At 41.0% G+C, this 23,282-nt stretch overlaps 2 pseudogenes; one reads left to right on the top strand and one right to left on the bottom strand.

Moving 5' to 3' along the window:
• Window positions 1-1,668: 1,668 nt before the first annotated feature.
• LOC134364503 (elongation factor 1-alpha 1-like) lies at window positions 1,669-2,790 on the bottom strand (annotated as a pseudogene).
• An 18,754-nt stretch (window positions 2,791-21,544) lies between these two features.
• LOC134364502 (ribosomal biogenesis factor-like) lies at window positions 21,545-21,886 on the top strand (annotated as a pseudogene).
• The last annotated feature ends 1,396 nt before the right edge of the window (window positions 21,887-23,282 follow it).

Below are 23,282 nucleotides of genomic sequence, written 5' to 3'. Positions count from 1 at the left end.
GTGGCTGTTGGAAGCCAAGAAAGCCAAGCATGAGCCCAGGGGCTCACCTCTCTGTTCAGACTGAATAGAAATCCAATCTGCAAGTCTTATGCCAACTGATGATTTCCTCCTAGCTTGCCTTTCTTAAAGATTGTCCTGAAAACATTAGTTAATTTTAGAAAGATTTTAAACCATAAGACTTTGGACCCTCTTCTCCAGTTCAATCCAACAATATCTACTTGCTTGACTTTGGGGTTAAAGAGCAAAACTTCCTACTTGGAAGGCTTGGAAGTCTGAGTTTCTCTAGGCATGATAAGGACAAAGTTTGGGGGTTGCTTTGTTTTAAAATCCCTCAAAAGTAGACACTAACAGCGGTGACAAAGTTTAGAGATGGTTAACTGACTGAGTGAAAAAAACCCACGGTCTTTCCTCTACTCTTACTCAACTACAAGCAACACAGAAGACAGACAGACCTCTGTGACTGAATGTGTGGGATTTGCCAATCACGAGTCCGGTCCTCTGGAACTTCTCACTGACGTGCTATAAATCAGGGTTCCTGCAACCCCCTCCTTGGGTTCTACTAGTTTGCTTGAGCAGCTCACAGAACTCAGAGGAACAGGTTCTTACATTTGCCACTTAAATAGAAAAGACATTATAAAGGCTACAGATGAAGAGAAGCACAGAGTAAAGTATGGGGGGAGGGGAGGGGTGCTTCCATGCCCCCCACCCTGGAAGCACCACCTTCCAGGAACCTCCCCATGTTCAGCCACCAGAAGCTCTCCGACCCTGTGCTCTTGGGTTTTGCTAGAGGCTTCATCACATAGGCACAGCTGATTAAATCATTGGCCACTCGTGATCAGCCTGACCTTCAGACCCTCTCCCCTTCCTGGAGGTTGGCAGGTGGGACTGAAAGTCCTTCCTTGGTCTGTCCTGTGACCAGCCCTGATCCTGAAACTACCTAGTGGCTGCCAGCCACCATTAGGATATGAAAAGGTTCTTATCACTTTGGAGATTCTAAGGATTTTAGGAGTTGTATGTCAGGAGATGGGATGAAGACCAAATATATCTCATCACAATATCACACTGATCTAGGCCACAAAAGTACTCTGTGGACTTAAATTCATCAGAGAAGAAAATTCTCTTTCCTGAGAAAATTACAAGATTCGATTTACAAAAACCTCTTGGCCGTTTAAAATATCAATGGAGTTTATCTACTTTCTCCAGAAAGAAAGAAGATGTTTTCATATTCAAAGGCCAACTTGGTCTGTAAGACAATATTAACAGCAGGGTCACATTTATTCTGCACTCATGTGCCCACACCTGCACAATGCAAAGCACTTTGTTTATTTTATATATATATATATATATATATATATATATATATTTTTTTTTTTTTTTTTAATCCTTAAACTTTGTTTCCATGGGTCTCAAAACTCTGTGACAGACTTTTGGTCAAGTTGTTTCTATTAAAATGTACTGACTTTAAAAACTAATAATTTAAAACTGCCACCCATACAAAAAACAAAGGTCCATAAAGCACTCTCTGTCCTTTCTGAAGGTTTTAGGATGCTATCGTTAACCAGTCTTTTAAGAGACTATTAAACTTAAGTGGCCAATTGAGACAAACAGTTCTGAGCCTGTTATTTCACCACTGATTAAGACGGGGGTGGCAGGAATTAGGGCTAATATTCATTTCGTCTTCTGAGCTTTCTGGGCAAGATTTGATGACCTTGACAGCCCCAGCAGCCTTCTTGCCCAATGCTGTGATGACACCCACAGCAACGGTCTGTCTCATATCATGAACAGCAAAACAACCCAGAGGAGAACAGTCAGAGAAGCTCTCAACACACGTGGGCTTGCCAGGAATCATATCGACGATGACAGCAGCATCACCAGATTTCAGGCATTAGGGCCACCTTCCAGCTTCTTACCAGTATGGCAATCGATGTTTTCCTTCAGCTTGGCAAACTTGCAAGCAATGTTAGCTGTGTGACAATCCAGTACAGGGGTATAACCAGCACTGATTTGGCCTGGATGGTTCGGGATAATCACCTGAGCAGTACAGCCAGCTGCTTCCATTGGTGGGTCATTTTTGCTGTCACCAGCAACATTGCCATGACAAAACACCTTTAACACACATTCTTAACATTGAAGCCGACATTGTCCCGAGGAAGAGCTTCACTCAAAGCTTCATGGTGCATTTCAACAGACTTTATTTGAGTTGTAATGGAGCAAAGGTGACCACCATGCTGGGTTTGAGAATGCCAGTCTCCGCTCAGCCAACAGGGACAGTACCAATACCACCAATTTTGTAGACACCAGAGGGGCAGACACAACACCAACAAGAGTTGGTGGTAGCATGCAATCCAGAGCTTCAAGCACTGTGGTTCCACTGGCATTGTCATCTTTACAAGTGACTTTCCATCCCTTAAACCAAGGCATGTTAGCACTTGGCTCCAGAATGTTAGCACCATTCCAACCAGAAACATGCTACTATGTCGGGGTTGTAGACAATTTTCTTAATGTAGATTATGATTTCCTTATTTTTCTTCTGGCTGAAGGGTGGCTCAGTGGACTCCAGTTTGTTAATCCCAACAATTAGTTGGGTTAACACCCAGTACATAAGCCAGAAGGGCATGCTCATGGGTCTGCCCTTTCTTAGAGATACCAGCTTCAAATTCACCAGCACCAGCAGCAACAATCAAAACAGCACAGTCAGCCTGAGATGTGCCTGTAATCGTGTTTTTGATAAAATCTGTGCCCTGGGGCATCAACAATAGTAACATAATACTTCCTGGTCTCAAATTTCCACAAGAGAGATTATCAGTGATGATACCACATTCATGCTCAGCTTTCAGTTTATCCAAGACCCAGGCCTACTTGAAGGAGTCCTTTTCCATCTCGGTATCCTCCTCCTCAAATTTTTCAGTGATTCATTCGTCAATGCCACCACATTTGTAGGCCAGATGGCCAGCAGTGGTGGATTTACCAAAATCTACATGTCCAATGATGACAATGTTGATGTGAGTCTTTTCCTTTCCCATTTTGGCTTTGATTTAGTGGTGGTTTTCATGACAGCTGTGTTCTGGCAGCAAACCCATTGTGAAAAATCCACTTTGTTTAGGAACTTGCTTAATCTGCCCAAGAGTACCTAGGTACAGTTAGTATTCCCATTTTATGAATGAGCATACCAAGTCTTAGAAAGTTTTAGTAATTTGCCCAAGAAACACAACTCATAAAACAGACACTGGGATTCATATCTAGGCAGTCGGACGTGCCCTTAGCAAATTCACTTCACTATCACTTACTGGAAGAACCTATGCTAATACCAATCCCAATTTAGGTTTGACCCCTAAATAGTCCAGCTGCTAAACAAACAAAAAAAGGCCCAGAAAAACCTCTGCTACATAGCATGCCCTCTGTGAAAATCCTCTGACCCGTAGAGATACCAGGAGGGTCATAAGCCCTTAGAAATTGTATACTAACTTTTGTGTGGATGTAAATAGGTTCATTTTTCAAGAGAAAATCTCAAGAGCTAAATCAAAAATAAATGCTACACAAAGGATCTGAATAGACAGTTCTCCAAAGAAGACACGCAAATAGATAATATGCACATGAAAAGATGCTCAACATCATTAATCATTAGGAAAAAGCAAATCCAAACCACAAGAGAACTCTTCACACCCATTAGGATGGCTATAATCCAAAAGTCAGACAGTAGGGCTGGCCAGTTAGCTCACTCGGCAGAGCGTGGTGTTGATAACACCAAGGTCACGGGTTCAGATCTCCATACCAGCCAGCCACAAAGAAAAGAGTCAGACCCTACAAAGGATGGGAAGAAAGTGGAACTATCACAGCTGGTGGGAATGTAAAATGGTATGGCTACTTTGGGAAAAAAAATCTAGCAATTCCTCAAAAGACTAAACACAGAGTTACCCTATGACCCAGCAATTCCATTCCTAAGTATCTATTCAAGAGAAATGAAAACATATGTCCACATAAAAACATGTACACAAATGTTCATAACAGCATTATTCATAATAGCCAAAAAGTAGAAACAACCCAAATACCCATCAACTGTTTAATGGACAAATAAAATGTGATATATCCATGCAATGGATTATTATTCAGCAATACAAAAAAATGAAGTATTCAGACCTGCTACGACGTGGATGAACCTTGAAAACACTGTGCTGAGTAAAGGAAGTCAGTCACAAAGGACCATATAGTGTACGCACCCATTTATATAAAATGCCCAGAATAGGCAAACCTGTTACAAGGCTGCACTCTAACCAATTGAGCTAAGTGGCCAGCCCAGAACAGGCAAATCTGCAGAGACAGAAAGTAGATTAGCAGTTGTCAGGGTGGTGGGGATGGAGGAACTAAGGGGTGATAGGGTAGTGGGATTTCTCTGGGGATAACAAGTTTCCCAAAATTGACTGTGGTGACAGATGCACAATAATGTGAATATACTAAAAGCCACTGAAGTATACATTTTAAATGGGTGAATTATACGATATGTGAATTGTATCTCAAAAAAGCTGTTTAAATTTTCTAAAAGAGGAGGGTACGGTAGAAAGGGAGAAAATAAAGAAACCCAGCAGAAAACAAAAAATAAAGATAAAAATAAACAGCCCACAGGCAGAAAGCAGGCCACAGAGGTGTTTTGCTCCACCCACATTTTTTTTTAATCCTTTGAACCAATTAGCAAAATGTAAAAACCAAAAAACTTCATATTCAAGAAAGAATCTGTATATCCACATTTTCTTTAACAAGTAAAAAAAGAAAGGAAGAAACAGAAGCTGGCAGCACCAGACTGGGGCTGGGGTCTGCAGCGACACAGGGCTTACGCTGGCCAGTCCACCCTGGTCCCCACCAGGCAGGGTCTCCACTTCAGTTCTGGCATCCCTCATCTATTGCTTTCATCAGCAATACAAAAAAATGAAGTATTCAGACCTGCTATGACGCAAAAGATTTGAACTCAAAGCAGAGTCACTGCTCTTAAAAAGGGGTGGTCAGTAAATGATGGCTATTTGCTTTACAGATAAACTGAGCAACGTTCATGAGGCCAGAAGGGCATACAGCCAGCAGTAAAACTACATTTAATGACTCTTGGTTCCTTTCTTTTCACCTCCCTGCTAATATTTCCAGACAGTTTCTCAACCCCACACCCTGATTCTTTTTCAGCCCCAACTGAAAGAAAGATGTGAGAAAGGAAACACGCATGTGATTTTCAGACTCTATGATCTTTTAACCACAAGCAGAAGGTTTTGCCTAGATCTAACCTTCCTTGAGGATGAGAGTAGAAGATCTAACCCTAATTTGTATGCAGGACGGAGGAAAATCCCAAGAGGCAGTGTGTTTTCTCCAAGGTCACCTAACATATCTGCTACGGAAAGCACAAGTTTCTGATAAACAGGGATGTTTCCTCCCCTGGGCCAGGTGGTCTGCTCAAATCAAAAAGGACCATTTATAAGAAGCTCCTAGTCCACAATAGGTCAGGTAAAGAGAGAATTTAGGTTATCCGTGGTTATTTACAAATAAAATATGTGCTAGAAGGAAATGCCATATGATGGCCACACAGTTTAGAGAGAGATGGAAGAATAAAGAACAACCAAACTCATCAGGTTAATCTGACCAATCAAAACACACAGCACAGTCAGAATCCCAGGATATTGGAGTCCCATCTGGTTCTGGATGGTTTTGAGACCATAGCTAGAGGCAGAGGACTACTCTGCATTAGGCTGGGGCTGTAAACCAGAGGTCACCAAGGAAACTGCAGGGCAACTGTGGCTGGGAAGGCACCTGGTCTGTGCTCCTGAGTAAACCTTCATTTCCAATCAAAATAAACCAGGAGGCTCTCACAGAGGAAAGTGCTTACAAACCTTCAGAAAGAATCCATTCTCTAAAGCAAACAAAACTTCTTACTGCTCGCAATTGCGTAACTGGCGGTAGCACTCTGAAAGTCTCCGGATTTATCTGTACTATAAATAACTAAGGAACCTCTTCCCCAGTGATATGGAAATATAACACTTATAAAGAGAAAGGGGAAGCAGTGTTGAGCTGCCCCCAACAACGTGGTACATGCTCTGGTGCCAAGTCTTTCAGAAGAAAGTGTCCAGGGGTAGTCCACTGTCACCCTCCCCACATCCTGGAAAAGCTGTGGATTCCAGACAAAAGCCCACCCCCAGCTGAAAGCAGATTCAGACACCACATTCAAAGCATAGGACAAATCACACTACAAAGGAGTTTATGTGAGCATCTCTTTCTTCCCCTATTTTTAATTGTGATTAAGTACACATAAAATTTCCTATTCTAACCATTTTTAAGTGTGCAGTTCAGTATCATGAAGTATATTCACATTGCTGTGCAGTCAATATCCAGAACTTTTTCATCTTGCAAAAGTGAAATTCTATATTCATTAAACAACTCCCCTTTTCCCTTTCCCTAGCCCTGGCAACCATCATTCTACTATTGTTTCTATGAATTTGACTTCTTTAGATACCTCATAAGTGGAATCATTTGTCTTTTTGTGATTAGCTTATTTCACTTAACATAATGTCCTCAAAGTCCAACCACGTGGCTGCGTGTGTCAGAATTTTCTTCTTTTTTGAGGCTGAATAATATTCCATTGTATGTATGTATATGCCACATTTTGTTTATCCATTCAGAAAATCTACAGTATGGTTCTGTTGGTCTTGTGGCACAAAAGGTACGGAGCTCAATTTTTAACTGTTACAAGTTTATACCAAGAAAGAGAGAGACTTGATTGTATGATGTTTCTACTCTAGGAAAGGAAAAACAAGTTAACAAAGCTGAGGCTAAGCTCAATTCCATCAAGAAACATCTAACCATCCCCCTCTATCTCAAAAATAAAACTTTTGTTCACTGTATGTCCCCAGGTGTGGAAGGGCACTCAGCACATAGTTGGTACCCAGTAAGTATTTGTTGTCTGAATGAATCTAGAACAATGACTGGTCATAAGGAGAAAGTGCCCTATGTATGATGTTGATTACTTCAGCTCATCTGAATATACTGTTCAAGAAAGCACCGATGTGTACTGACATGGAAAAATCTCCAGTAACTACTGTTAGGTGAATCAGCTTACAGATCAATATATACGATATGGTTCCATTTATGTAAAAACAAATGCACTCATCAGAATAATAAATACATGTATGTAAAAATACACCTAAATAATATGCTCTGACTCCAATGGTTTGGTTACCTCTGGATGGGCGGAGGAGTGGGTAAGAGATAGAAAAGGAACTTTCTGTTTGAATTTCTATTTGTTACATTTGGATTATTTACAACATGAAACTACTTTTGCACTGTTAGTGAAAAATTTTTAAGGAGAAAGACATCTGTAAGGATAATTTTCTATTAGAATACACAAATTTAATTTACCCTCCATATACTTTTTCTCAGAAAGCTACTGGAGAATGTGCTTCACCAAAATGATGTAAAAAATCATGAAAGACTAAGGCAGGGGATATAGGAAACAGGATCCGGCATAACAGAGGCAAACGGAATCCCCATGATGATGGTAAAGAGAGACCCCAAAGTAACAGCTGTGCATCAAACATCGAAGGCAACCAGTATGGACTGGCAAAGCAGGTTAGAAAGCTGTATTAGAAATAAAACTGATTAAAATAGCTGTTGCATTGGAAAACCTCAAGAGAAGATTTAACAATTGGCAAAGAACTTGTGGTTTTTTTTTTTTTTTTTTTTTTTTGTTTTGTTTTTTTTTTTTTTTTTTTTTTAAAAGATGACCGGTAAGGGGATCTTAACCCTTGACTTGGTGTTGTGAGCACCACGCTCAGCCAGTGAGCGAACCGGCCATCCGTATATGGGATCCGAACCCGGGGCCTTGGTGTTCTCAGCACCACACTCTCCCGAGTGAGCCACGGGCCGGCCCAGAACTTGTGGTTAAATTGGGGAAAACTCCATAGAAAATTTTGCAAACACACACAGAAAGACAACTCTGGGGAAAAATAAAGTAAGAAAGGAAAAGTAATCATTAGTATACTACATAACTCAGCTCTTAATAGCATATAGGGAGGCATAATAATGGTGACCTAAGTAAACATTGACCTAACCAAAAATCATGAAATAACTATATTCAGAAAATAAATGGAAGAAAATAAATGGAAGAAATGGTGTGTGAGTGGTATGGCCAAGAAAGCAAAAGTTAGTTAAATCCACACATTCTGTGCTGGGAAGTTAATGCATGATGATTAAACCTGAAAAATCAAGAAGAAGCAATTATAACCATTACTTAGAGACAACAATAAATAGCAACTAGCTAAAGAGATGAATATGATTACTTCTCCTGAAAAGCAGAAACTGGTGGAGGGTTTTGCCGGTTTTAGTAGTAAATCTCATGGAATTATTTGATTCTGAACTATGTGTCACTAAAACTTCAATAAAAGTAATATGTAGAAAAAAAGAAAAAGAAAAAAGAAAGCACTACTAAGACCCACATCAGAACACTTTACCTAAAAGTGATGCTTTTTTACAGGAAATAGTCGCCATGTAGACCACTGATATGACACAAAGAAACAGCCGAGTTACAGAAGGATGGCTGTTTTCAGTTCCAGCACTGATTCCACCAGAAGTGTGATGACAGTCACTCTGAAATGAGAGCTCTTCAGACTGTGCTAAAAACTCGTGATTAAAAACCCAGTGAGAAATAAAAAAAGAGAGAGAGAGAGACATGACATATTTCAGGTGCAGTATTTACCAAATGCTTGATAGTTTTGGCACAGGTGTTCTGCCAAAAACTTTTAGCTGTGATAGAGAATTGTAAATAGAAAAGATAAGACCAAAATTTGTGGCAAATTGGCAATATATTACGTGGTTCTCTGGGGTACAATTAACTCAAATGCTATTCATGCCCTTGTCTACCCAGACAACTTTACCAAAGGGTACTAGTCCCCCCATTTGGGACCCCCCAAAAGGAAGCTCATGCTGAGTCCCATCCAGATGGTTACAACCCCTGGTGGGAAACGCGGATTCTTACAGTCAAGCCCAGATGCCAGTCTAGTTAAAATACATAATGCTTTATCAGTCGTGGAAGAACCCAAAGGAAATGACAAAATGAAACATCAAAATTTGTATACAGAAGAAAAGAAACTGAAGAACCTGTTTCCCACTTTGGCAGTGAAGGGTGATCCACCCTCTTCCCAGAACAAATGATCACACCCACGCGTATGGCTGGAACATCCACGTCCTCAGCGTTTTAAAGCACGGGGCCTGGGTTCAAATCTCAACTCGACTTTTCTCCCTCAGCTTCATTTTCCTCACCCGTCAACCGGTGGGGGGAGTTACTTAGGCCTTACGTGGGATTAATGCCAGTCCGAAGTAGTTAAGAATTGCACTCTCACAACCTGCTACATACGTTAGGCATTATTTTAAGTGCATATGGCATATAGCATCTCATTTAATCTTCACATTAGAAATAGCAGTAGCCCATTTTCCAGATGAGGAAGCCAAAGCACAGAGGTTAAGTAACTTGCTAGTGGAGGGGCTGAGATGCTAATACAGCCTACGGGGCTCCAGGGAACGTGCTCTTATCAACCCAATGCGGCTGAGACGAGCTGAAGTCGGTCGAGCATTCTGGGCTATGCCTGAAATGCAGCATGCTCGACCTGTGGCGCTTATTGCTCACGCACAGTGCGTGCAGGTCCAACAACAATAGGTAAGTGGTAGCCAGTCTGAGGTCTGGCCGCCTCGCAGGAGGTCGAGGGGGGCGGCCGGGACCTGCACTCCTCTCGGTGACCCCGTGAGCTCCCTGCCGGCGGGCGGCGCTTACCTTGACCAGCACCCGCATCGCTCCCGGGCTCCGGCGCGCACGGGCGCGGACGGCGGCGGGGACACCGCTCCTGCTGCCTGCGAGCGCCGCCCCCGCGGGCTCGCTCCGGTCCCCGCCCGCCAGCCGCTCAGCAGTGCGCCCTTCCTGCTCCCGGCTCTCGGTTCAGGTCACTCCGGGTTCCTCTCCCGCCAGCCCGGAGCGAAAGCACCGAGCTTCCTCCTCTCCCGAGTGTTCCCCGCCGCCCCGAGCTGCACCTCCGACCCCCGTTAGGTTTCCGCTCTGGCCCCTTTGCAGCTCCTAGAACAGGGGCTGCGGGCTCTGCCCTCTGGTAGGGTGCCCTACAGCCCAAAGTGTGATAATCATCTTCGGGAGGAGACCCCTGGACTTGAAAGCGATATTTCGTCAATCCTAGCTATTCTAGATCCTAGCAGATACCCGTGTGCCTGGCCCCATCCCCAGCCACCTAGGGCCCTGGGCTCAGATCTGGTGAATCCCCTAAGGCCGGTGGCCGCTTGCCCTGAGCAGCCTGAGCCTACCTGTGAACTCTCCGCGGCAAGTAAGGTTTTCATCCTGGAATTGCAGGCCTTGCTACCAAAGCCTTGTCTGAGCTTTTGAATGTGGAGTCAGAAAATCTGGGCTCCACCTCCACACACTGACTTTTACAGCCCAGCCATGTGGATTTGTCACAATACCTTTTGGCTCAGTTACCACCTGTGTAGAAAGGAAGGTGACTCTAACCTTACTTAAATCAAGGGTAGCGAGGGTCAAATGGGATGTTCACTGTCATCACAGATATTTTATGGTATGGTATTGTTCTTGAAGCTTCAGTGCGGTGGGGTGCAGAAGCCTGAGATTTAAGCTAACAGCACTGCTTTGACTATCCGTGAGTTACTGGACGTATCAAGTGACTCTGTGGGCCTCGGTTTACTGATCCATGCCGTGGGAATAATAGTGAAAAAAAACCCTACCTCTCTCACGATGTTATCCTCAACAAAGGATTTCTGGGATGGGGTCCAGGAGTCTGCCTCTTTCACAATATGTGTTTTATGTGTTAAGTGCCATTCAAATGCTTTTGTTATTTCTGTTATTTTCGGTGGGTTTATCTGGCTAGATAATCTTGATTAAGGCTGTGGTCAGTGATTTTGGGTGGATCCCAGTATGTTGGCAGAAGTGACACAAAGCACATGGGCAAGCTGACGCTCACGTTATTACAGGTGTTATAATTAACAATGCTGGGCACTCATCTCTGACAACTGATTAAATTAGGGGCACCTACCCATTTAGTCCATTTCGGATTTTTGCCCCATGAGCTCACATTTGCAGACACGGTTAGCAGGGTTTGGTTTTGTTTTTTTTTTCAAATTTCTCAATGTGGTTTTCATGAGCATTTTTTTATTTATTAGAAAATTGGAACCTCTCATATGTTTATGCATATTTTATTGTTTTTCTATTAAGACATTTAATCTTTCCTCTCCTGACACATCCTTCAGAGAGTTAATAATCTATAAACAGTGAACAGGTGCAGAAGGTCTTCTAAGGCAAGTAAGTATTTGTGTCCAACATACATCTTCCCTGCTAGGTCTCTCAGTGCTCTGGACTGAGATTGCTCAGAAATCTGCAGACCCACGAAGAAGACTAGACATGGTGCACTGTGACTACGATCTTCTAGTTTATTTCTTTGGTCAATTTACATGTTGGGATGGTTGTATATTCTTTTCAGTTCAAGATTCAAGGCACTTGGAGCCTAAAATACCAGGGTGATTCCAGATGCTTAAGGCTGATGTGCTAATTTACAAGCTGATTTAGTTCCCAAGCTGTACCAGAAACCCCCGAGGCACTTGTTGATTCCCAGACTCCACCCACCCCACCCAGATTTCTCCTATCAGGATTTCTGGGATGGGGCCCAGGAGTCTGTATCTTTCACAAGCCCCTGAATCAATTGAACATTGCCTGTAAAAGTCTGCTGGCCACAACTATACCTATGCCCAGGGCTAGCTATGAAATTTAAATTTTAGAATGTTCATTTGTAGTCAAGTATGGTCTGATTCAGGCCAACAAGTATTTCCTGAGCACAGACTGTTTGTCAGAGATCATGCTGGGCACCAGAAAAACAATGATGAATAAGACATTGTCCAGTCTTCAAGGAGCTTGAGTTTGTAGGAGGATGAACAATTAAACATGAAAATGTACCTGGGGAACCATCGGCAACTCTCATCAACACAAACTCTGTTTTATTTTCCCATTCATTGCCACCCGCCCCCCCATCACTTCTTTCTCCTGTTTTTTCTTCTCTTTTATCTGACCTTCCAATTTTACCCTGGTTTTCCAGATTTTCAAGCCTTCTAGTGGGCCATCTGGACATTGTAAATGCTTGAGTCCTGGTCTAACATGGTTTTAAGATACTGCTGTGGCAGAGAAAAAGAGAAAAAAAAAGATCCTGCTCTATCTTACAAGACCAACCTAATGATTTCGAAATGGGGTGAACAGCTAATTTTTCAGCTGAGAAAAATAGGTGTGACAATTTTAATTTTTTAATGTGTGAAGATCTGAATCAGTCCCAATAATTGAAGGTCATTGCAGTGGATTGAATGGCCCCCCAAAGTCATTGAAGCTTAATCCCCACTGTAACCGTTGAGGGTGGGAAATCCTATTATGATAAGTGAAAGGTGGGGCCTTGAAGAGGTGATTAGATTAAGAACCATGCCCTGGTTCACAGGCGTGGTTCTGAGGGCTTTAAGAAAGTGAAGGTCACTCTTTGCTCCACCATTTTCTGCCATGTGAGACCACTGTGTTGCTGTAAAGCCGCCATCAAAGAAGACTCTCACCAGATGTGTTCCCTGGACTTTAGACTCCCCAGCCTCTGAAACTGTAAGCAATAAATTTCATTTTCTTACAAATCACCCACTTCCAAGTATTGTGTTACAAGCAGCAGAAATGGACAAATACAGTCACTAACGGGTAGTTTCTAATATACACCCTGTACTCCAGGAGAAAGTTGTTTCGGGCTTGGATTTCGCTTTTGGTTTTTGCTTTTGCATGGGGGTAAGGGTTGTTGGGGATTTTGCACAGTAATACTTCCCAGCCTCTCTGGATAGCCCAGGGGAAAAAATGACAAATAGCTCTATTTCTTTGTACCAAGATAAAAAAGCACCTGGGAAACCTCTTGCCCAGCCATCATGGTATATTATCATCTTTTGCTCGTGGTCTTCACTTTTTTTTTTTTTTTTTTTTAAAGATGACCGGTAGGGCCGGCCCGTGGCTCACTCGGGAGAGTGTGGTGCTGATAACACCAGTCAAGGGTTAAGATCCCCTGACCGGTCAGGGGATCTTAACCCTTGACTTGGTGTTGTCAGCACCACGCTCACCCAGTGAGCCAACTGGCCATCCCTATACGGGATCCGAACCCGCGGCCTTGGTGTTATCAGCACCACACTCTCCCGAGTGAGCCATGGGCCGGCCCCGTGGTCTTCACTTTGGATCACCACTAGTTTCCCTTCAGAAGCATAAAGGAAATGAATAAATGCAGTGGTGTTCTGAAAGGGGTCATGGAAACAATGATAAGCCTACATGGAGTTCCATGAGTGGGGAGAGTGTAAAGGTGTGGGTTATTAATTTGAGAAGTCAGGTGAAGGTGCATTGCCTATAATGGTGATGAATTTCAGTTCTTCCAGTCCATTCCTGTGTAACCATTTCTGTTTTCAGACCTTCCTATTCAAACCCAAAGTGTTATGTTTGAATACCATCCATTCATTCTCCTAAACTCCCGCAAATCAAATTTTCTTCTGAAAGGAAGCAATATATTTTCTTTTGCTTGCTGAATAATTTTTTCTCTTATTCGTGGCTTCTGCAAGAGTATGCTCCAAATTTGTTTCTCTGTTTGCTGTGAAAACAGATAATTTCTCCTGTTATATAAGCAAAGATTAAAATATTCATGGTTGGCAAGATGGAGAAATAGTAACCCTCAAATACTTTTTGTGGGAGTTTATTTATTTTTTTAAAAGATGACCGGTAAGGGGATCTTAACCCTTGACTTGGTGTTGTCAGCACCACGCTCAGCCAGTGAGCGAACCGGCCATCCGTATATGGGATCTGAACCCGGTGCCTTGGTGTTATCAGCACCGCACTCTCCCGACTCTCCCGAGTGAGCCACGGGCCGGCCCCTTTGTGGGAGTTTAAAATGATACCCTTTTTAAAGGCATTTTAACAATCTGAATTCAAGGCATGTCCTTTTTCATCACAACTCCAGTCCTAGGACTTCAGAAACACATAGAAATGTGTGTAAGAATATATACTCTGGTTTCTCTTCAAATCCTATAAACTTTTCACCTTTTAGATATATGTGTAAGAATATATGTTGTAGCTCTCTTTCTAACAATGATAAATTGCTAATAGTCTAACCAGCCATCAGTCGATGTTTAAGTAAATAATCTATGGTATTATTTAATAAATGCTTTAAAAAAATGTTTTAGATCTAAATGCTGCTTATAAAAAAAAAGTTTTAGGTCTAAATGTACAGACAGGGAAAGGAAAAAATAGCAACTAGTAAAAGTAAATATTCAATTTTTTAAAATTTATATGTGTAGGTTGGAATATTCACAGGAAAGTTCTAGAAGAACACATGCCAAATTGTACTGTTAACAGGAAAGACACACTTAAACTAAAGAAAAAAATATTTGTTGCTTGTCTGAAATTCAAATTTTTTTTTTTTTTTTTTTTTTTTAAAAGATGACCGGTAAGGGGATCTTAACCCTTGACTTGGTGTTGTCAGCACCACGCTCGGCCAGTGAGCGAACCGGCCATCTGTATATGGGATCCGAACCCGGGGCCTTCGTGTTATCAGCACCACACTCTCCCGAGTGAGCCACGGGCCGGCCCCGTGGTCTTCACTTTTGATCACCACTAGTTTCCCTTCAGAAGCATAAAGGAAATGAATAAATGCAGTGGTGTTCTGAAAGGGGTCATGGAAACAATGATAAGCCTACATGGAGTTCCATGAGTGGGGAGAGTGTAAAGGTGTGGGTTATTAATTTGAGAAGTCAGGTGAAGGTGCATTGCCTATAATGGTGATGAATTTCAGTTCTTCCAGTCCATTCCTGTGTAACCATTTCTGTTTTCAGACCTTCCTATTCAAACCCAAAGTGTTATGTTTGAATACCGTCCATTCATTCTCCTAAACTCCCGCAAATCAAATTTTCTTCTGAAAGGAAGCAATATATTTTCTTTTGCTTGCTGAATAATTTTTTCTCTTATTCGTGGCTTCTGCAAGAGTATGCTCCAAATTTGTTTCTCTGTTTGCTGTGAAAACAGATAATTTCTCCTGTTATATAAGCAAAGATTAAAATATTCATGGTTGGCAAGATGGAGAAATAGTAACCCTCAAACACTTTTTGTGGGAGTTTAAAATGATACCCTTTTTAAAGGCATTTTAACAATCTGAATTCAAGGCATGTCCTTTTTCATCACAACTCCAGTCCTAGGACTTCAGAAACACATAGAAATGTGTGTAAGAATGTATACTCTGGTTTCTCTTCAAATCCTATAAACTTTTCACCTTTTAGATATATGTGTAAGAATATATGTTGTAGCTCTCTTTCTAACAATGATAAATTGCTAATAGTCTAACCAGCCATCAGTCGATGTTTAAGTAAATAATCTATGGTATTATTTAATAAATGCTTTAAAAAAATGTTTTAGATCTAAATGCTGCTTTTAAAAAAAAAGTTTTAGGTCTAAATGTACAGACAGGGAAAGGAAAAAATAGCAACTAGTAAAAGTAAATATTCAATTTTTTAAAATTTATATGTGTAGGTTGGAATATTCACAGGAAAGTTCTAGAAGAACACATGCCAAATTGTACTGTTAACAGGAAAGACACACTTAAACTAAAGAAAAAAATATTTGTTGCTTGTCTGAAATTCAAATTTAACTGGGCATCTTGTCACAAAAGGTTGTTACACCAGCCTACATTGGTAGCTGCAGGCAGCTGAGGGTGCCCTTTAAAAGTGTCAGTTACAAAAATCTACAAACATTGACACCAAGCCTGAGCTCCTCTAGGGCTTTTCTGCACCTTCACATTCAACTTTGAGTGATTCTTAAAGGAAAGAAGGGAGGGATGTTAAAATTAGGCGAGTGCCTCTAAGAAAGTGCTAGGCAAGCTGATAGATAACCATCTTCTTCAGCTTCCTTAAAAAAAGTTGATCCTGTAGATTGCTGAATGAACACAAATGCCTCCCATCCCAGTAGGCACACCTCTTTACAATGTGGCCTTGCAACAACCCTCCCATGCAAAGGCAGTCTCTCTTCCACACCCATGAGTCTGAATTGGATTCGTGGCCAAAAAATGTGGCAAAAATGACATGGCTTAAGTCCCTGAGCCTAAGCCTCAAATGCTTCTGTGGCTTCCACCTTCTGCCCATTGTAAGGCTGCTCTGAGAAATTCCACGTTAAGGAATTCCTCAGACCACCCAGCCAACCCTCAGAGTCATGAAAAACAGTAAATGGGTGTTATTTTAAGCCATTAAATTTGGGGGTCATTTGTCATGAGACAATTTATTTTCTCATTGCTTTCCCTCAATTTTTGCTTCACAAAATCTCTGTGAGGATTAAGTGAGGGTCAGAAATCTCGACCCTGAGTATTACTAGTCTCTAAGGTGGTGTGAACCCAGTGAAATTTTGAACACAGGCCTGTGTGGCTATACGGGTTCATTGTGTTTTTCTAATATACCTTGACCATAATGAAGTTGGAGAACTGTGTGAATCAGGACTTGGTTTTTATTACTTATACATTTTTTTTTCTTTTTTTGGTGGCTGGCCATTAAGGGGATCCTTACCTTGACTGCAACATGGTGTTAGCAGCAGCACAAGCTAACCGGCCAGCCCTATTACTTGTACATATTAAAATTACAAATACATTTATTTCACAAGAAACATCTACCAGTACTAAATTTTTAACTTACACCTTTTTCTTGATTAAATTACTTTTAAGGAAACAATATTCAACCTATAACTATTCTCCCTACAAGGAGAACCACAGTTGTTAATCCATGAAACAAGTACTCTAATAGCTCAAGGAACTGGGCTTTTCCATTTCAGGTGAGAAAACTAGAAGACAAAAAATAAGTAACTTAACCAGGAGGAGCCAACGAAGTGAAGCTTTCACACCTGACTCATTTATCTAGCAATTTTTTCTTTTCAACTTTTTATTTTGAACTGAATATAGCTCCATAAGAAGTTGTAAAAGTCATTTATAGACTCCACTGAACCTAAATGGGAGCCTTTTAAAATATTTTAAATTTTATAGATTTTAAAATTAAATATCTTAAATATTTCTCTTGAAATATTCTTTGTACATCATCAGCATGTGTCATGAATAAAACAGGAAAGAAATGAATACTTATTGGGCACCTACTGTGTGCTAGGCACTTTGCTAAATGCCTTATTTTTATTTAACACATTATTACCCACTATTTTGTAAGATAACTGAGTTTCAGAAAAGTCAAATACTTGTCCAGAGTCACAGACTGAATAAGTGGCAGAGTTGGAATTCCAAGGATGGTTTCTCTGACTCCAAGGCCCATGGTGTTTCCATTGAATCGGAGTTCCTATCCAAAATAATCTCAACTTCCATTTACTAGTGAGGTTTTATTTTGCTGTTATTTAATTGTTTAAAATTTTACTTCAGTGAAACTATTTATAAACCCTGGGCAAAGACCCATTTTTTCCAACCAACTTTCAGTACAGCAACATCTGCACAGCGAGAGAACCTGCACACTTTCAGTGTTACTTAAATCACATCCTTCTCTAAACAAATTGCATGTGATTTACTTGATGGTATACCCAAGCATTTCCATAACATCCTTTTTTTTTTTTTTTTTTTTTTTTTAAAGATGACCGGTAAGGGGATCTTAACCCTTGACTTGGTGTTGTCAGCACCACGCTCACCCAGTGAGCAAACCGGCCATCCCTATATGGGATCTGAACCCGCAGCCTCGGCGCTCCCAGCGCCACACTCTCCCGAGTGAGCCATGGGCTCGGCCCCATAACATCCTTGAAGGTATAATAATCCAGACTTTTTTGAGATAAGGTCATTATATGTAAACACTAAATTCCAAATTGTTGTAATTCAACCATGCAATTTATTTAATCAGCTTAGGCTCTGGTAAAAAGGAGACTATTTTACTGACCTAAAAACAAAATGCTATCGTGAAAGGCCTTGCAGCCCTGTGACTCAGGAAGACCACATCTAGAACTCTTGCAAAAAAAACCCCATATAATGCAAATTTGCATAAGAGAATATTCATATCAAAATTCTAAAACATAATAAATTAGAAATTAAAGTCTATTATTAGGGCAGTAATTAGGTAAATTGTTAGATGGGAAATTAAGTTGTTTAAAAATGCTAACAATGAATATTATGCAAAGTTTAAAAAGGATGCTTGAAATTGTGTATACTGTATGAGTACAACTGTGCCAAAAACTATGCAGAAAGAAACTAGAAAAAAATATTTCCTTTACATTTCTTCCAAGTATTTTGTAACATGATCCATTGCTTTTATTTATTTCCATTTATTTATTTATTTATTTATTGCAGCTGGTCAATATGGGCATCCAAACCCTTAACCTTGGTGTTAAAACACCACACCATGCTCTAACTGACTGAGCTAACCAGCCAGCCCAATTTTTAAAATTAAAAATAAAATTTCACATATCTTAGAATAACTTACAGAAAAAGTTGAAATTTCCATAGTACACTTTTTCTGATCATTATTTTTCCTGAGTTATTAAACATGAATTTCACTCATTTTCTAGACCCTCTGACCCAAAAGTTGAGTACCAATGCTATTATTTTTTTAATGTTTTGACTCATGTATCGCACTGAAGCTCCTGGTGCTTCTTAACCACCTAGTTTAGGATAATTTTGTTTTAGGTATAGTCATTTAACTAAACACATGACAATGATGTACTTTACTTTTTTCCAGGGAAATGTGTGAACCACTATTTTATCTATATGTACGAAGATCGAGATAAATGAAGAAAGAGCAATAACATAAGAATGACAGTAATTCTATGTGAGTTTCGACATGGAACCCACATATTACCATTTAGTTTGAAGTTTCCAATTGACCTTTGACAGTAATGTCACAAAGACACAGACTGCACTTCTACAAGTATATGAAGGCCTGATGTTTCTATATCTAAGCCACTGTACACCTAAGCCAAGCAAATTGTATATTCTTCTCCCTAATGTCTTGTGTACTATTTTGAAAGCACAAGTGATCTGTTTTACATGCAATTTCTTGAACATGTCTAAAATCTTCTGTCACTGTAAATGCTTTGAACTAACTCAAGACCTTTCCTCCACAGAGCTCAGAATGCATGGCATTTATTAGTCTATGGATCATAAAATACCTGTGGAGATGGGAAGAAAAAAAATAGCTTTAATTTCATGAATAAAGAAGGTCAGGTCTCATAGCAGAGAACTATCCTCCAATGTGATTAAAAAGTGGCCAATCTCTTTGTGGCACCTCCCAGACATGATATCCCACCTCAGACTGCTCTAGTCAGTTCCACATGAAGATCTTTCTGCTGCCAGTGTCCAGTCTTTATTGCTTACCTGGAAAGAGGAATCCTGGAATACTAACAATCCCTCAAAATGAAGTCTCTACTTCTCTAATGATCTTCCTTTTGTTTATTCTCCCCCACCCATCTTTACTTATTAAAGCCAATAATTGAATTGCCTCCTGGTCATGTATGTGTAATAGGAAGATAGAGCCCCTAACTGTTCAGGTGTAGTATCTCTCTTAGTGTAGTGCTCCTGTCAAGTTTCTACCATCTTTCATATTATGGATTGAATTGTATCCCCCAACAAAAAAAGACACGTTGGAGGCTTAACCCCCAGTAACTCAGAAGGTTACATTATTTGGAAATAGGGCCTTTACAGAGGTGTATTAGTCCATTTTGTGTTGCTATAACAGAATTACCTGAGACTGGGTAATTTATAAAGAACAGGTTTATTTGGCTTACGATTCTGGGACAGCTGCATCTGGCAAGGGCCTCAGGCTGCTTCTACTCATGGCGGAAAGTGGCAGCAGCCAGCAGGTACAAGCAGATCACATGGTGAGAGGAAGCAAGAGAGAGAGAGGAGGTGCCAGGGTCCTAGAAACAACCAGCTCTCAGGAGAACTAATAGAGCGAGAACTCACTCACTATCCCCCACCCCCAGGGAGAGCATTAATCCATTCATGAGGGATTCGCCCCCATGACTCAAATAGCTTCCAGCACTGCCACATTGGGGATCAAAATTCCACGTGAGTTTTGATGAGGACAACACATCCAAACTCTACTAAAATGTAATCAAGTTAAGATGAGGTCATTAGGATGGGCTCTAATTTGATATGACTGGTGTCCCTATTTGGGGGGGGGGGTTGGTTTGGGGTTTTTTTTTGGTGTCCCTCCCTATTAAAAGGGAAAATTTAGACACAGACAGACACCTTAGAGGGGAGACAATAAGAGACACATGGAGAAGAGAGCATCTGTAGCCCAAGGACAAAGGCCTGGAACAAATCCTTCCTTCATAGCCTTCAGAAGGAATTAACCCTTCTGACACCTTGATTTCAGACTTCTAACTTCCAGAACCGCAAGGCAATAAAATTTTTGTTGGTTAAGACACCCGATTAAGGCAGCCTTAGCAAACTAATACACTTCCCTACCAGTGAGACTCATGGGATTTCTCCTTTAACTAAAGGCACCATAACTTCCAGTTTGCCTAAAAGAGACCCAGTTTATGCCTCTTGCGTAAGTGTAAATATCAATAGCGTCCCCTTTCACTCTTGAAAGTGTCCATGTTTATATGGCCCCCTACCTTTCACACCACCCACAACCTCCCACAACCCACGTCCATTCAGCCAAGAGGTTCTCTGCAATCACTGTGGTATCTCTGAATGTGACAGACCTCCCTTGGTACAATGACAAAAGTGATGTTCATTAAAAAGCGTTCATCAGGGCCGGCCCGTGGCTCACTCAGGAGAGTGCGGTGCTGATAACACCAAGGCCCCGGGTTCGGATCCCATATACGGATGGCCGGTTCGCTCACTGGCTGAGCGTGGTGCTGACAACACCAAGTCAAGGGTTAAGATCCCCTTACCGGTCATCTTTTTAAAAAAAAAAAAAAAAAAAAAAGCTTTCATCATTTTTCGTTTTATTTTGACTAGATTGTGTGCCCTGTAGAGGCAGGAACTGCTTCTTTCTCATTTTTGCCTCGACCAGCATTTACATGGTCCAGCATGCAAGAAATGTTTATTATTCATCTCAATTAAATCAAATTAGGAGCCTTATTATCTTTACTCTGTAGTAAAGTATCATACTTGCTCAAAACAACCCTCTCTTACTTTAAAAGTTTTTGAGAAATAGATGCAAATCGCTAAGCACCTATATTGTACAGGGCTCAGGAATTCTTGTTTTTAAAAAAAAAAGTATGAAGAATAAGCAAGCTAAAGCATTGGCATGCTTAGGCCAGCACGATTGTATCTACAGGAAGAAACAGGACGTATTGCACAAGCATTAGTATCACATTTTCCTAAAAGATTCCACAAACTTGTCATAGCAGAGTGGAAATCAAAAAACCACAAAAGGAGAAGTTGATTACTGCACATAATGCAATTCATCATTGAGATGAACAGATTAGAAGACAAACCCTCTCAGGTTAGATGGCGCCACCTGGAACTTGGGCAGCTGCACGCGGGTGTCAAAGACAATGGCCGAGAACAAATTAACAGGGCAGGAGTCCAGGAATGTACTTCACATAGCCAGCCAGAACAACTTTAAGACTAAAAACAAAGCAAAACCAGTTAACCACTAATCTTAAGAAAATAAGCATTGTGAATAATGAAAAGCTAACAGAGCGAATAAAGCTTTTGTAAATATACAAAAGGAGCTTGCACTCTTCTCAGAAGGCCTTTCTCTCGAACCTCTACAGAAAGAGCTGATTCCTCAGCAGTGTCATGAAAATGAACCAGTTAATCCTGATAAAACTACAAGATTATGGCTCAGCTGTATTACAGTTGTTATGCATCAAATTCCCCCAAAAGACCAATAAAGGAAATGTTTCAAACCAAAAAAAAAAAAAAAAAAGGAAGAAGTCACACATTCTCCTATGGTCTGTAAGCTACATCTAAATAGCATGGAGTAAGTATTTATAGCTTTAACATCCCATCTAGGACAGCATAAAGAGGACCCAGGACGCCCCAGTCACTGCTGTTTGAGGCTCTGGGCAGAAATGGGAAAGGATCTGTGGTCACAATCCTGAGACCAAGTTCAGGATGAGGACTTCGCAGGAAAACAAATGAATTTCAGGAAGCTATTACTCAGAGGTATCTGGGTACTTGCCTTCTTTCTCCCCCCGTTGAGGATGTGCACTTGCTGACACCAGGTTTGGGTCAATAACTAGGAGACCCAGATGTCTGTCAACATTTCCTTAATAGAAGTGCGAGGTTTCTAGTATAACTTTCTTCAGAATGGTGGTGTAAGTTCAGGGTTCAAAGGGATGTGTGGCCCAGCAGGAATTGGGCTCTTTTCTTGACTCTGGCAGGACCCTGCCCGAAGGTGTCAATGAAAAGGGTGGCATCGGTTCCTTCTCTGCATAGATACCTCTCCTGTGCTAACCTGAATCGTGTGTGCACCTGTGGTCCTCAGAAGGCTCCCACGCATGATGCTGCTGGGCCAAGAAGCCACCTCACCTCTACCTTCAAGGAGCACACTGCTCGTGTTCCACCTCCTTTCCTTTGATCCGCACTGGAAACTGCTTTAAAAACTTGTGTGCCCCTTCTTCGTTCCAGAAGTACTCTTATTTTTCTGATTATAAAAGCAATACACTCTAGTTGTAGAGAACTGGGGAAAAATTCAGAAGTGTACAAGGAAAAGTGAGAATGGGAGAGAGAGAGAGTGGAATGAGTCACTGGTGATTCCACACTTAAGAGATAACCACTGTCATTATGCTGCTGTATTTCCTTCTAGAAGGTCTTTTTTAGTATTTCTCCACCCAGTTTTCTTCATAAACTCCCTGTCTTGCACTTCCAATGTCATCTCTTTTATAGGACTGATAGGTAAATACTTAAATTAGGAAAGATTTTATTTTGTGAAGTTAACTATCAAAAAAGGGATTTTCTTTTAATATTGCTCACTGTACGCAGTGGCAGTTAGCGTAGAACAGTATCTATTAAGAGTGGTATCTGTTAGGATGGAAGTCTATCTGACACAGCACAGGGTCCCCAAGCCAAAAGCCTCCACCCCCCAACTTCCAAAAGCCCACTTCTTCTTTGCCAACCCCACCAATACTACCATGTGTAGAAATTATAAATACTGAATGTATAGACATTATGAGCTACATTACAATCTGCATGGGTCTGGAGATAGGCCAGGGAGTCCACAATCCCTATTTCCAGGGGAAAAAATGTGTTCTGGGTTCCAAACAACTTATTTACAAACTAGCTTAC

The sequence above is a fragment of the Cynocephalus volans genome, chromosome 16, assembly GCF_027409185.1.
Source record: "Cynocephalus volans isolate mCynVol1 chromosome 16, mCynVol1.pri, whole genome shotgun sequence".
Taxonomy (NCBI): domain Eukaryota; kingdom Metazoa; phylum Chordata; class Mammalia; order Dermoptera; family Cynocephalidae; genus Cynocephalus; species Cynocephalus volans.
The sequence above is the reverse complement of the archived record's forward strand: the minus strand, read 5'-3'. Positions and strand labels throughout refer to the sequence as shown.